General features: G+C 41.3%; 1 long non-coding RNA gene across 2 annotated transcripts in view; it reads left to right on the top strand.

Moving 5' to 3' along the window:
• Window positions 1–14340, top strand: part of LOC139800553 (uncharacterized) — a 48524-nt gene extending 34184 nt beyond the window's left edge. For both annotated transcript variants that reach the window (XR_011727789.1, XR_011727790.1), the window contains exons 2-3: window positions 5779–5917; window positions 13299–14340. This is a non-coding gene — a long non-coding RNA (uncharacterized lncRNA). The remainder of the gene's footprint in view (window positions 1–5778; window positions 5918–13298) is intronic.
• Window positions 14341–16041: the final 1701 nt, after the last annotated feature.

Raw genomic sequence — 16041 nt, 5'->3', positions numbered from 1 at the left:
AATGCACTCTTCAGTCCTCTGATTACTTTTCCAAGCAAATCTCATATGTGAATTTCTCCCGTATTTTACTGTGGCCAGGGATAATTCTCTGAAAAGAGAAGAGAGACTTCCAGGTAAGTTGTTTAGTATTTAGAAAGCACCTTTTAGTCACATCCATCATGTAATGTTATCAGGAAAATGTCAGTGGATTTTTACGCTTAGGGTTGGAAATATGTTAGATTTTGGGTGCCGTAGTAAGGCCACACTCACCAAATGCAGGCACTTCAGGAGACTTTTTACCTTCAGAATCTCTCCTTGAGTCAAATAAACCACTGATAGGTCTCATTTCTATACCTAGCCCAGGCCTGTGGTAAGATGTTCTTTGGTTATGTGGTCGTGTGCCTGAAGTCTTCTGCCTAGGAGCTGGATTTTGTTCTTCTGTTTCAGGAAATTGTCTAGATAGGGTTACAGCAAATGGCCCGTGGCAATCCTTAATGCTAATCTTTCACACACTTCAGAACATTAGGTTAAAGGGAGGACAAATACCATGCTTGCTCATGTAATTGATATGTTCCTTCTTTCAGTTCCCAAGATTTTATCCATCAAAGCAAGGATATGGTCATTATGCACATCTTTTCTTCAGCTGCTGGTAACCTTACTCAGGATCAGGCACAAGTGTGTGTTATGCTGTCAGGTCTGCATGTAGGTCTTGTCCATCAGGACTTGGGCGGTGAAGCTTCCACTCCTACTGCCTCTCACATTTCCCAACTATGCACTGCCTTTGGGCCAACTTTTCAAGGGTGCAATATGGTTTAGGATGCCTCAATTCTGAGCTTTCAAGTCAAGATACCTGGAATTTTATTTCTGGACCAAAGGAGTCCTCAAGAGTGCCATCTGCAATGGAAGGCTGCCCAGCAGAAATTCAGGCTCAAATGAACCCTGATTGAAGACATTGCAGAATGTGGTTATGAAAATGTGATTTCCATTTCACCTTCCTTCCTGGAAATTACTACAAATATTAATATCCCTCATCAGGATGATAATTTGGCCGATGATCTTTCCAGTTTCTTTGGGCTTCTCTCTGATATGCAAGGTGACTGTAAGTGTCAAACTTCAGCAAATGAATCACAAACTACATTTTCTTACTTGGTAACGTAGCCAGTTTGTTAAATTCAGAGGGGCTCTTTCGACTCCATGGATGTGTACTCGAGTTACTAAGTGAGTACATTCCTAGAAGTAGGGAATAGGAAACAAATAGGTAACATGGTGAGACATTGACTTGACTCCACTTGTAAACTTTAACAAGTCTTTTATAACAGTGATATCTGGGATCGAGTCTATCTGAGATGAATAACATTTATATAACATTTGAGGTCTAAATTAAGAGCTGGATTCTGCCTTTGGCTGCCCCTCTAAGAAAGAAAGCAGAGAAGCACAGATGGTAGAAAAGCTCAGTGTAGAGTAGTGACCTTACACGCAGAATGACTGCCCAGCCAACAAATCTGCTCTCTGCCTGAGAAGTTATTGCTCATGTAGCAGACTGCACACTGAGGTAGCTTTTAGTAACTAGAAAATAGCTCATGGGCTACTGTGTTAGCGTATGCATGCGTTGTCCTCAGCAGCAAAAGCAGCTGCTGATCCAGTGAGCAACCAGTTGGTGCTGGGAAGAGGAGCAAGAACCATCCCGTGGCACCAGGCTGCTCGGTACAAACTGGTCTTCTGTGACTGTGCTCTTCATGAACTGTGTTTCCCAGTGTCCCTGTTCTTTTCTGACTAGGGCAGGATGTTCCCTAAGACTTCAATGACAACAGTCAGGTGTTTTCACTACTTATATGCAGGATTAGGCTCATCTTGGTTTTGCTGGTTGGGTTGCATTTTGAAGATTACCACCTCCTGCTGGGAAAAGGCCTTCCAGTCCAAACAGTGCAGAAAACTGAGTGCCCTTGCATGGTAGCTCTTCATCAAACGGGGAATAAAAACAAAGGGAAGGAATATGTGACCTTCCAGCCTTAAGCTCTGCATGCCATGTGGCTGGTGGGAGGCATTAGCAAGGCTCCACTGTTCATTGTTGTGGGTGTCTTTATGAACATTTAGTGACAGAGAGTCAGCGGGCTAGCAGTAAACACAGATAAGCACCAAAATCCACATTAGCACTTCTCCACTCTACTGACAACATAAAAGATACTGGGAGTGTTACTTTTTTCAAAAGTTGCACAATGAACTTGGGTTGGGAAGCAGAGGTATTTAGGGCCACAGTGACATAATATATCCCATCGAGTAAGAAGGCATTTGCAGGGGGCTGCGTAGACACCAGCTATATGTGTGCTCTAGCCCTGCTTAAAATAAACCTACACATACTATCACTTTCTTATTCTGGGAACCAGCTAAAGGGAACGAGGGCTGCAGCAGCCACCTATCAGTATATACTGCACATACGCTGACTACTCCCACTCTTGTCAGGGCCATCTCTGCTCAGCTGTTGCTGGTGCTGGGGAGAGGCAGAACTCCTGGTATTTTGGAGAAGGCAGGATCAGGGCAGGCAGTGTTTGCTTTGCACACTCGCTGGTGTCAACAGGTGACGGGTTTCTAGCTGTGTGTGTCCGTGTAGAAGCAATACACGTGCACATAGGCAGTGGGGTTGAAATTCCTTGCTGCTGTGGAAGAGAAGGGTGTAATTTACTGGCTGGAAGGCATCTGAGCCTTGATCCAAGCTCCACTGAAGTCAGTGGGAATCTCTCTAGCGGCGTTACACTTGTAGTGTTACAACCCTCCAGATAGCAAAGCAGTAGTGGAAAATATGCCTGGTGCTCACTCAGCAAAGGCTGCAAAGGCTGATACCTACCTCCCCTCTCCACGTCCCCCCTATTCTTTTCCACAGGAGTGAGCTGGACCAGCTGGTCGAGATAAAAAAACAAATACTTGGGGATAATGATGCTGAGTCATTAACCATGTGATGGAAACAATTCATTCAGTTATCACCAGCCAGCTCCACCTCCAGCCTCCCAGTAGCTGGGGGCTGCTAAAGTGCTGTCCCTCCTCCTCCAAGCCCTTTGTGTTACAGTCTCTCTGTCCACGTAGGAGAGGGCACTGGTGTGACTCATGCCCTGGGCACTGCATTAGCTGTGATAATACTTTCTTCTCAGACCCTTTCATATCTAACACAGTTGGAAAAGTCTGAAATAAGTAGTGGGGACAAAGATTAGCTAACATTGTTTTTTTCCTCTTTTCTGTATTTAAATTAGTATCTGAAAACTAACTTTAAAAGGGACCTCAGCTTGGCCTCTGCAATTTTAAGTCTCAATTTTCACCTTTATCTCTGTGTCTGTACCATTCTGGATATAGGTGCTTACATACTGCAGATGCTAGTTTGCATCTAGAAAAGCTATATGTGCAGTTTAGGAGGAGCAGGAAAAAGCTTTTCTATATGCAAAGCAACATCTAGATTTTGAAAATGTGTCATTAAGTGGTAGTTTATCACACATTTTTTTGCCTTCCTTCCTTCCAAAAGTCTGTATGCATATGATTGAAATACTGTGTGAGCTGCTACTTGAATAGTTTTTTCTGATTCTTCAGTAATTTATATTTACTTCCACCTAACAATGAAAATTGCTTGCAGTGCACAACTTTCAGCCTACTATGGATTAAAATGCATTTTGGAAATCTCCCCAGATTCCTGGCACATTTATTACAAAAACTCCAAAATGCAGAGCATTTGGGATCTTTAATCTTCACATTCCTGCAATAAGAGAAATTGTATAATCCATCTCTGAAGGACAAATCCTTATGAAAATATTGTGACCCTAGACTGATAGTAGGCTTTCTTCATATTAAATCTCTCATCCATATTCAGTGAAGAAAAGCCTCTCATTTTCTCCTATGATCATATTTGTTTGTTTGTTTGTTGAAAAGTGCCCAAGAAAACTTTCTCAAGGTCCACTTTCCCCCTCCACCCCCCCCTTTTTCCTCCACACAGCTGTCGCCTGGGCTGGCGCAGTTTGTGGGTGGGAGATGAGAAGATCAGAGCAGCACCCGCTGCTGGAATGTTGGGATGCCACCTGGGAGAGAGGCAAATCCCAGGGGATGGACAAGCAGGCAAGAATGGCAGGGTTAAAGTATGGTGCATGTGCTTCCCGCTCTTCCCTATTTGTTGTTCTTCTCTCTGTCCCGGAAGGAGCAATCTTTCTCTGGCAGAGGTCTTACGGGTCATTTCCATCCCTAAAGTGCTTAAGTTAAAGCATTTTACAGCTTCTTTTCCACTTCACCTCTAATAACTTGGCCTCGGAACACTGCAGCTGCAGATAAAATATATACATGAAGGAAAATTCCACCGAACGTATTGTTTTTCACTTTCTCCTTTTTCCCAAACACCACTCTCTAAGGATGCAATGCCAAGTTACACATTATATATTAGTCCTCCTTCTTCTGTTCCTGGGTTCCATACAGAAACTTGTCTGCTGTTTGTAAGGGCAGCTGAAGAGCAAGAAACAAGTGAATCATTCTTTCATGTGCTGTCCAGATAGCAATACAGCTGAGCTGGTCTGTTGACAAAGACCTAGTATTAGAAAGCATACAATTTTCTGGAAAGGTGTCTTGTTCAGTGATCAGCTATCTGAGGAGTGATCTTTGGATGTGACACAACGTGAAAAAGTCTAGCTACTTTTTGTAAGGTGCCTGCTGAATTTGAGAAACCAAGGAGAATCTGTTTAATTGGAACACCCTACTATGGATAATAAATAGAGGTTGTTGTTGACACTGGAAAAAACTGGGACTGAACCTATCAGAACTTCAACAGGTTCAAATCTAAACTCTGGCAGTCAGCTGTTATGTGATATCTATTATATCTGTAGAGATCGCTAGGTGTGTTACTATTTTTGCCATTGAAAGGATAGACATAGATGATCTATAAAAAGCCAGATATAGGACTATTATTTATATGACATGGAACAATTACATGATTCTTAGTTATTAATTTTAGGAGAAATACAAAGTGGTAAAGGTAAAAAACAATTTTTTTTTAATTTTTTTTTTTTCCCGAAAGCAAACTTAAAGCATTCCAGTTTCTTTGCCATTTTCATTCTCATAATGGGCTTGTTCAGCTTCAAGATTTAGAAATGCTTAGAAGGTTAAAAGTTAAGGTTAAAAAAACACAGATTTTGACTCAACACTCTGCTGGAGGACATTTGTCGCTTCCTATGTATTTCTAAGTACAATTTTCACTGCTCTTTCCAGTGTGGTCATCTAAGACCTCCACAAATGCTACAAGGGGCAGAGATGCTGTTACTTACAGGGAAGAGAATTTTTGTTTCTAATTTTTGTTCCTTTCTTTGCTGTTGTTGTGTTGTGTATTTGTCCTCTGGTTTTGCAGCCCATCCTCACCTGCAGTAATGCATGCATTATGAGTGCTCTGCTCACATCTCTGCAGCAGGTGTAACACAGCTGCACAGCAGTGCAAGACAAAAAAGTCAAGATCAGTGATGCTGGTGGTGTTGTTCCACAGTTTCTGCTTAAGCTGCCACCGAAAAACGAGGTCATACCTTGCCTCTACTGCTCTTTCTTCTCCACATACTCATTTCTCCCATCTCCATTTGCCAACACTCGCATTTATTTGGCTGATTGTTGAGTCAAACCATGGATTTGATCTGGCTGAAAATTAAGCAAGCCCCACAGCTCCTCCATGGACGTATATGCATGTGTACACACACACGCCTTTGGCATTACTTCAGAAGCCCTACTGTAGGCTGCAAACACAGGTCATCTAACTGTAAACAGTCTGGGCTTTCTCTTGTTTTCTCTTCACAGAGTGCCTGGAACACAAAAAGCACTAGACAAATAACAGCATTGCCATGGAAATGATCATAGCCTGAAAAAGATGACTGCTCGTATTCCTATCTTCCAAAGTTGAAGGAACCACTGAGAGATCATTTTATTGGCACTCCAGGTAAGTGAAAATGCCTCATCATTTATTCACTGGCTACAGCTTAAGGCTTTAGCCTGTCTCACACGCATTCTTTGAAGAGTGAAATGACAGGAGTATTGGAGGGGGCTTTCTGTTGGCAAAGAAAAATCCCTGGTGTGAATGTTGCCCAGAGCACTGCCAGTGGTCCGTGACCTCTGCAGAGAAGTTGTTCTCCTCACTGGTAACAGGATCTGTGTTATCAGCACCATGGGAGCACCGGGCAGCACAACTCCTTTGTGCAAGGTTCCCTCTGTGGGCACAGGGGTGGATGGTTCAGGCTCAGTTGAAACTGCTGCCTAAATAGGTGAGCAAACAAAGGAAGGCAGGATGTGGTCTTACTGTTCTAATTTTACATCAGGGGATGTTGGCACAGTGCTGAGCATGAGTAGCTGGTGGTGCCAATGGAAACACGCCAATACTGGCAGCTGCTGCATTGCCAATATTGAAGGGGAAAAGGCTGCAAAGCACGGGGTATAATTATGTGCATTACTGCCCTATTAACATGAGGTAAGTGTTTGGTACCTTCTATCTCATAATCTGGGTTTTCCATGAGAACTTGGGAATGCGACACATTATGAAGCGCCAGCTGAAAGAAGTGATCTTGAGAATTACTGATTGTATCGTAACCTCCACACAATTTTGTGCAGGGAGGGAACTGTGCAGACTCCACTGCTAAAAAACAAGGAAAGGAGTTGCTGTTATGTCCTGAGTTTTTCTGCTGAGAATAGCACAAGTTGTTCTGCTTTGCAGACTTGTAATATCTCATTACACAACGCAGACAATTCCACATCCCATAAAGCAATGATACAGTTCATTGTTTCGTGATGTCCATTTCTTGTATCTAGTTTCACCCATGGAAATGGGAATTGCTAGAGTAATTTTTTTTTTTTTTTTTTTTTTTTTTGTGTATCAGCATTCATAACATATCTGCAAGGGGCTATTTGACTTCCAACTTTCCTGCCACTGTCATCTCTTTTGCTGTATCTTCCGCATATTGTTTTTCACACACATTTGCTACAGAAATTGTGGTGTGACTTACCTAATCCTAGCTTCTGTACAAAGCTTCCTCTTGACATTTTTCTGATACAATAGACAGTTTTGGAAGAAAAGTTCTGTTCTGGTTCACCTCATTTTTGGTAGCCTTTTCAATACTGTAATTGCCCTGTGTGCAGCTCAATACTGTAATTGCCCTGGTAAACGTAACAGCTCCTTCCACTAAAAAAAGGTGTGACTCTTTCCCGGGCACTTGGAGCTGCTGAAGCAAGCCTGAAAATCCTTATTTTAATGGAATGTACTGCTGAGGATCACTGTGGTGCCTCATGAAGACCCATTTAATTCTCACTTGCTGGACAATAATGTGTGCACACACACACGTGTGTAAACACACACACTTGGTAGGGCTGTGTGCATTGCTGACGAACTCTGTGCTTGCCCCGACTTGCTGTGCTTAATAACTCAGGTTTGACATACTCTTTCTCCTACCAAGCTTGCTGTGCTGTTAAATTGTGTGTTAAATTGCAGAACAGACCCAGCAGGACTGTAAGCAGAAAGAAAATCCTACTGATTGTCTCCAAAACTAAGAAGTTAGAGATTTTGGAAGCGGACTGGCATCTGTATGAAAGGATGCTGCAAACTGTTTTCACCTGTTGGCTGCATAATTTTTGCCTGTTTTTATGAGGTTGTAGTCTTGAGAGATTTTTCTGACTTTTTCTTTCAAGTATGGAAGAAATAGCTGATCCTCCATTTCTTACACATTCAGATATTCATTTTATTCCAATGAGTTTGCTTTGTTATTTCACTGTGAATAAAAAAACCTGACCAAGCTGGAGTTTTCCCCTTCTAACAGATGAGACAGAGCTGTTTACTGTACTACATTGAGTTAACTGAGAAAAATCACTGAAGGCAATGGCACATCTAAGATGCCATTAAGACCATAAAAAGGCCAATAACCATTATGACTGGGTATAGTGCATATGCTATTAAAATACCCTTGGGCTGATCCTCAGACCCCATGCTTTTTTTCAGGTCTGAAGGTCAGAGAATGCTTCTTTTCTAGGTGGAGCACCTTTCCTGCAAAATCATAGGGACAAAAATACCAAAGCCCTTATTCTTATGTCAGGCCTTGTTTCATGGTAGATTCCCATTTAAAAGTCCAAACTATTCAAAAGCTTCACGCTCACAAAAGCAAACCAGCCTGTAATTGTCACTAAGACAGAGTTGTACTATTCTGTCACTTAATTCACTGAGGAACTTGCAGCATATTATGCTGAAGATTTATTATATGCTTCATTAGCTTTTTGAAAGCCACTAAATACTTAACGTAGATCTGTTGAATATGTCCATGACTTAAACACAGTAGATTTTGTTTGCTGGGAATGAGATATATAACTGAATATATTTACCATGCAGATATGTTGCATAATTTTCACAGAATCTCATGGTTTACTTAAATTTTAAAAATATAATAAAAAGCAAGACAGAAGATTACTTATTAAGTATATGAGTTCATTATGTTGTGTTCCATGCAAAAAATTAGTAGGCTTGTATCGGTTCCTTATCTTAAGAGAACTTAAATTATACTTACAGTTGAAGGGACAGGTAAAAACAAAGTGATAGCAAAACAAGAGGCATTATCATTATCTTACTCATTGTACAGCTAGAAAGTTTCATTGGGATAATTTAGTGAGAAATTAGTTTTTTGGACGAAAGAAATGGATCTGGGTGAGCATGCTAGGTCATTCCAAGTCAATCTACACTAGCAGCATAAAGAACATTGGCTTACTCTGCTTTTTCATATCAATATTTTTGTGCTGTGAATTTCTCCTGTAGTCTGGTTTTCTCCCAACGTGGTTTTCGCCCAGTATCTAATGAAATATTTAAGATAGAATTTAGCAAGGGCATGCAGTGATAGGACAAGTGTGGATGGTTTCAGACTGAAGGAGGGGAGATTTAGATTAGATATTAGGAAGAGATTCTTTACTGTGGGGGTGATGACACACTGGCCCAGGGAAGCTGTGGCTGCCCCATCCCTGGCAGTGTTCAAGTCCAGGTTGGATGGGGCTTTAGGCAACCTGGTCTAGTAGAAGATGTCCCTACCCATGGGTTAGGAGTTGGAACTAGATGATCTTTAAGGTCCCTTCCCACCCAAACTTTTCTATGATTTTATGATAAGTAATACTCTATTTTCTGATAATTTTTTCCACCTGTACACATTTTTCTAGTTCATTTAGAGTATTTTCTCAATTAATGTGATACATAAAAATAAACAAAAACCTGAACAATTTTGGTTTTGTAAGATCTGGGTGAGTTCTTTTGGCAGAGCTGAATCTGCAAGAAGGAGGAGAAGGGAAGAGTGAGTGTTCTAGAAATCTGTTGGTAGTCTTAATTCTTAAAGGCCCTGGGTGATCCTGGTCTATCACCAGATAGCATCCCTGTGGGATTTTATTTGGCTCCTGCAAGACCTTAGGACCAAATACCAGTTTTGTACACTGAAATAGCCTCATGTTATAGAAGATCTTCAGCAAGGTGTTTTCACTAAGGTTGTTGTTTTTCTTGTGTGACTTGAGAAGTGCTGAATAATGAAGTTTAGACAAGGATGCAGCCCCAGTCTCTGCTCTTGATTATGATACGTGAGATTATTCTAATTATGCAGATGTAAGTGGGTGATCAAAATGTTTGTATGTTCACTAAGAGGAAGTACAATGGTTTCTGAACTGAAGCTTGGAGGAAGTAGTTAATAAAATCAAAGGATGGCTTAAGTTAGAAGGAACCTTAAAGATCACCCAGTTCCAGCCCCCCTGCATGGGCAGGGACACCTCCCACCAGACCGGGTTGCTCAAAGCCCCATCCAACCTGGCCTTGAACACTGCCAGGGAAGGGACAGCCACAACTTCCCTGGGCAACCTGTGCCAGTGTCTCACCACCCTCAGACTAAAGAATTTCTTTCTACTAGCTAATCTAAATGAACCTTCTTTTCAGCTTAAAATGCTTCCCTCTTGTCCTATTGCTACATGCCCTTGAAAAAACTCCCTCCCCAGCTTTCCTGTAGGCACTTTACTGTCTCTCCAGAGCCTTCTGCTCTCCAGGCTGCACAACCCCAGCTCTCTCAGCTTGTCTTCCTAGGAGAGCTCCAGCCCTCTGAGCATCTTTATGGCCCTCCTCTGGACTCTCTCCAACAGCTCCATGTTCTTCCTGTGCTGGGGGCTCCAGAATGGACACAGCAATTGAGGTGAGCTCTCAGGAGAATGGGGAGAGTCTCTTCCCTCAACCTGCTGGTCACACTGCTTTTGGTGCAGCCCGAGACATTTCTCACAGCAGAATCTGGAGTGATTCTTTCACACTTCCTTGCAAAATGAAGGGCTTTAAGCAGTAGCAGAATCTGATTTGCTTGCTAGCCTCCTACAGCATTTTCCCTGTCCCACTGTGACCATGTTGATTCTGATTTCAGACTGAGCTGCTCCATTCTTCCTTAGACAGCTGTTAACCTTCTACACTCTATCATTTTTCTGTGACACAATTGACTGTTTGTTGATAAAGGAAGAGCCAAGTGATCCTCAAATCCATTTTAGTGCTGTGTATATCAGGCTGCCTCACAACTTTTCCAAGACCTGGCTTTTTCTCTTGTGAAAAATAAAGGGAGACTCAGACATGAATCGATAATTTTATTCCAACCCCCTAAATCTTCCAAATCTTGGAGGATTCAGGCAAAAGTTCTGGCTTTTACTTTCAATTTTGAAGTCTTGTTATTGTGTGGGGTTTTGAAGAGCAATCAAAAAGACATTTTGCTACTGAATTCCTATCCACAAAGAAATACACATTACCAGAAATATCGTAATAGTTTTAGAAAAACTATTATTACATTCTTAAAGCCTACACAATTCCCAGATGATCTCATTTCCCAGGTATAGGATATCAGTACCATTAAATACCTGTAAGCAGCCTGACCTTTATAAAGGAGAGTACATTTGCACAAATGTTAATTGTAGAAATTGGGTAACAACAACATTAGTCATCTGTAAAAATTAAACTTGGAGCTTCCAGTTGTAACAGTACAGGCATCTACTGCAGGTTGCATGTGCACGAATAACTATTATCCAAAAGATTTACAATACTTAGGTTAAAATTATTAATGTTGCACTGAATAGCTTTATTCATATAATATTGCAAAGACTAAATTCCTTTGCAGTATGATTCCAGTGAGCTCTGTTCTCTGAAGTTAATACTGTGAAAAATATGCAACCCTGTTTGCTGCTCCATAATAAAGAAACCAAGAATAATAGCAAAGCCTCTTCACCTCACAACAATCTTTCTCAGGTTGGCAGCATTAGAGGGAAACAGAGAAGGTGCCTGACAAATACTCTTTATATCATGCCAAGACAGAATTCCTTAATCTTGTGGAATGAATGATGTGGGATATGATATATAACACTTCTCAAAGTGGGAGTGAAGCATGTCACAGCTAGCTTACTTGCCAGGCAGGCAGCCTGGGGAAGGATAGATTTGCCTGCTTACCTGCTAAACATATTTGGCATGAACTCATGTTTTCTCCCAAATATTCCTCTCTCTTCTTAGTGGATTCCCACCTGCTCTTTCCCCTGCATCTTTGAAAAAAGCATGGTGTAAATTAGGTTTTAGCCTGAACTATTTCTTGAGTATTTCTAATATCTTTACAGTGGCAATTTTCATTGGGTTTTCTTAGACAAAAACACCTGTGCATGTTCTGGAACACACACGTGCACTAAATCTGAGGCTTTTGATATCATTAGACTTGCTCTGCAAGGTGGGACAGCTGGTCTGTGAACGCACAGTAGATCCCAAACACTCCTGTTGCATCAGAATTCCTGCATGAAGGTGAGAATCAACTCTATGCACACAGGAGCTCTCACACTTCTTGGAAGCATCAGCCTCACCATGCATGAAGCACAGAGGTGATCTGCAGGTGGGCAGTAGCTGAGTGAAGGGTATTCAGACATCTGTCAGCTGTGCTTGAGGTCACAGTTCACCTGAAAATTCTGAAGAAATTAATGAAATCTGCATTTCCTGCCCAGAGCCAATTTTTGAATGAGAGAAGAATAAATGTCCAGGGGAACCTGGGTATATGGTAATCTGGCACAGAAGTTATTGTCTCCCTAAGAGAGACAGAGACTAAGGCTCAGTGAACATTCTTCACTTGAATAAGAATTTGGGAAGTGTATATTCTGAAGCCCTGACGCAGAGCTTCCCCTCGGAAGAAGGAAGCAGGTGGGCTCCACTGAAACAAGGGTAAACAGTATTTGCTTGTTTATTTTTTTCACCTTTCTCATATATTAACAAGATTATAAGCATACATATACATTTCAGCACTATTAATAGCAACATACTAGTATGATTTTTGCATGTGTGATTTCTTAGGGTGATGGGATCAAACCTCATCATTTCTCTAAATTAATCTGACTTAGGGATTCCTCTGAGAAAATGAAAGTTTGAACTAGATTAAACAATTGGATCAGCTTAGCTTTCCTTGTTCATGTTATTGTATTTCCACAACACAATTTATGACCAGCAAATGCCCTCACAGAGAACATGGCAAACAGCTGTAAAGCCAGGGAGAGTCATAATGCACGTAGGAGGCTTCATTTTAATTGCATAGAATTACATTATCACTTTCATAGCACAAGAAAGGTGCCTTAGCAATACACAGTCTGTGGTCATTGCCAACACAAAGTGTGACCTCCACATGAGTTCTCTGTAAATGAAATCTAACTGTTGAAACCAATACTGTTACAGTATGACAGCAGTGGGAGAAGATGGATGGTATGGGTGCAAACAACAGAAAGACTTGGGGGGGTTATTCTTGGGAAGGTCATCCACGTTTTGTGCAGCTTGATGAATGTCATTTCCCCCTCTTTGTACCTTTGCTGCTTCTCACACCATTTCCTTGGCTTGGATATTCAGAACAGCAGGCTCTCAGGACAAGGACAAGGACTGTTGCCTCCCAAATGTTTGTAAAGGAATACAACAGAAGCAGTCTTTCAGATTCACGACAAAACCTTTCATTCCTCTCATAAAAGAGAAACGCTAGTACTTGGTTGTCTCCCAGGTGATGGGATTGCAAGTTCCTTTTGCCAGAAATGCACATGATGTAGCTAGATTTTTTTTTTTAATTATTATTTGCATAAGTTACCATTGAAGGCTTAATATCTGTTTTTCACCTGTAATAGGAAACTGCTGCAGCAGTAATTTGACTATTCTGGCACAACTGTGTCTATTTACAATTGTAGAAGGTAGGAAGAGACCTTGAGAAACTATCTAGGGGTCAGAAACCTTTCAAAGTTCGGATATTAGATCTGATTTCTTTTTCTCTGAGTTTACATCTGCTGGAAAGAACTTACTGGGACATGAGAGATGCTTCATCCAATGACGACACTCTGGTGATGCCATCACTCTCAGCTCCAGCTGCTACGTATGCCTTTCAAATATGTGTCTGCAAGTAATTATGAACACTTGCCTGACAAGCTGCTGCCCTTGGATAAAGTACTCCCCTTCCCAAACACACTCCACAATATCTAAATGACACTTTTTTTCAGCTGTGTTTAAAACCATCAGTGCTAAAGACTCAGTGACCTCCAGTGGCACCAGAGGTTTTCTTAGCTTCCTAGCTAGGAAGTTTTTCCTTATTCACAGCAGAGACTGTAACTCTATATACTATTTAAGCTCCCTGCTCCCCTCTAAGCACTGGGAGTTAACTACTGCCTTCCACTGAGCAGCTACCTTTTACATATTTGAAGAGTGTTACATTTCTTCTCAGTCCTCTTTTGTCTCGATTAAACAAATCCAGTTCTTTCAAATGTCCCTCCAGCGCCAGTTTTTTAAGACTTGACCACTGTTTATTCCTCTCAGGACTTTCCTTAGCTGCCCATTCCTCTCTTGAGTTCAGTGACCAGTGAATCAGTCTGTTTTCCAGCTCATGACCTCATGGTGCTGAGAAGGAGTGGAGAAATTGTTTCACATACCTTGCCCAGCCAATTTATACATTTCACCCCGATGCTTGCTTTTCCACACCAGGATAGCATTGTTAATCCTTAGTCAACTTGAGGTCTTCCAAAATCCAAAGGAATTTTTGTGCAGGTCTTTCGACTGGATGGCTGCTCTCCGTTTATCCTTACCTAAGTGTCTAACAGTCTACACTTGTTCCTACTGCACCAAATCTTACTGTTTTCAGAGCATTTATCTAACTGATCAATATGCTAAACCTGCCAAAGTGCCTATAAAGCTTTCTCTATAAATTTGGTACCCATACTCGATTTGCCATCTTCCAAAACACAATGAAAATAGTGAGTGGTACAAGTTCCAGGAAGGGCATCTGTGGAACTGCTTTCCACTTCAACAATGAAATAATGATAATTCCTCTTCTAGCACTTTTTTTTTTTTTTTTTTTTCTAGCAGCTATGAGTCCACCTTACAATAGTTTCATTTTATCTCTCTTACAAGAAATCACAAGAGACTGTGTTGAAAGCCTTGTTCAAGTCAAGATATGTAACATCTATTGTCCATAAGACCTGCTGTTTGTCAGAAAAGGAAATTAGCTAGGTTCAGCATGATTTGTTCCTGGAAAATCTTTCTTGGCCTGTACTTATCATTTCATTTTTTCCCATACACAAAAGAAAACTTTGTTTAATAATTTGTTTCAATGTATTTCCAGCAATTCAAGTTAGGTTGTTTTCTCTGCCTGTTTTCCTCAACCTACTTTTCTTCTTTTTAAAAGATGGGTATTGCAATCAGCTGTTACTGGCCTTCCATTCCCCAGGTGCTGTGAGAAAGGATCCCTCATGGCTCTAGGATTGCTTCAGTCAATTTCCCACATACTTTCAGTTTCTGTCAGATCTGGCTGACTGGAAAATGACTTACTGAAGCTGTCTAGTCTTTTCTTTATGTCATTTAGCCCTAGATATTAATGGTTAGTCAACTGATCATAGTTAATTCTTATTGCTGAGGAGTAAGGGGAAAAAGACATAATTCACTTTATCTTGTTTTTGTTACCTCTTACTGGTTTCCCTGCTTTTGGAGGTTGGATCATTTTTTTACCATTGTCTTGCTCTAACCTTTAATACATAGAAGTGTTTTCTTGTTACTCTCCCTTTCCTTTGCTAATTATATAGATTTTTTTTTTTGCCTCGGCCATTCTGATTTTATCCTTACAGACTTCTTTTATGCTTTTATCCTTGTCCTTGGTATGCTGGAGTGTATGGTCACATTGGAGAGCTAATGAGCCACTTACTGGGATTTAAACAAGTTGCTGCCTGTAAACTGGGGCACAGAAACTGATGGTATGCCTGCTGTGGCTCTGCAGTTTCTTTCTAGGGTTTTCCTTACCTGCTCATGCATTTATAGATGTTTCTGCATCATCTTTTATTTGCCATAAACTACCATTTGTTACAATTACTTTTGGACTCATACCACTATCACTGACCTGCCTGCCTCCTAGTTCAAAATCTTACCTACATATTTGAGACCTCCCTTTGCATTTTTCTTTTGGCCAACCAGCACTAAGCAGTTCCTGAAAACTCTCCTGACCTCCTGGTGCCTCCATCATCCCAACCACACATCAATTTCCAGTGTGCCAGAGCCAGGGTCTTTGCCTGGAAGAAGTGGACCCTGTCAGAGCCTCCACTCCTCCACTTTGACTGCCATGCAGCCCTATTTGACTTGGCAAAACCATTGACATACATGCAAAGGAGCAGTAGAGGATCTCTGTGAGAGGGCTAGGTGAGTCATAGTGACCTTACTGAACCATCTTGCATTTGGGTTTTTGGTGGGCAAGACACCTCCTGGGATTTCAGGCTGAACAACATATTTCAGTTTTATCTGGGACCATTCAGCACTTCTGCAAATTAGACCACAAAATGTCAATCCAGATACCCAGAAACTAGGAGTATGAAATTAGTGGCCACCTGCAAGAAATGTGGTTTAACTGACTTATCCAGTGTCAGACAAGAAATTTGTGGCAAAGGAGGGGCTGAATCAATTCCCAATACAGACCTCAGCTGTTCTAACAAAGGGATCATCCTTTCTCATATAACCATGTTGTGTCATTTATTGCACATCTTCCACTTGCTGAAACAAATGTG

Source organism: Heliangelus exortis, chromosome 1, assembly GCF_036169615.1.
Source record: "Heliangelus exortis chromosome 1, bHelExo1.hap1, whole genome shotgun sequence".
Classification (NCBI taxonomy): Eukaryota; Metazoa; Chordata; class Aves; order Apodiformes; family Trochilidae; genus Heliangelus; species Heliangelus exortis.
The sequence above is the reverse complement of the archived record's forward strand: the minus strand, read 5'-3'. Positions and strand labels throughout refer to the sequence as shown.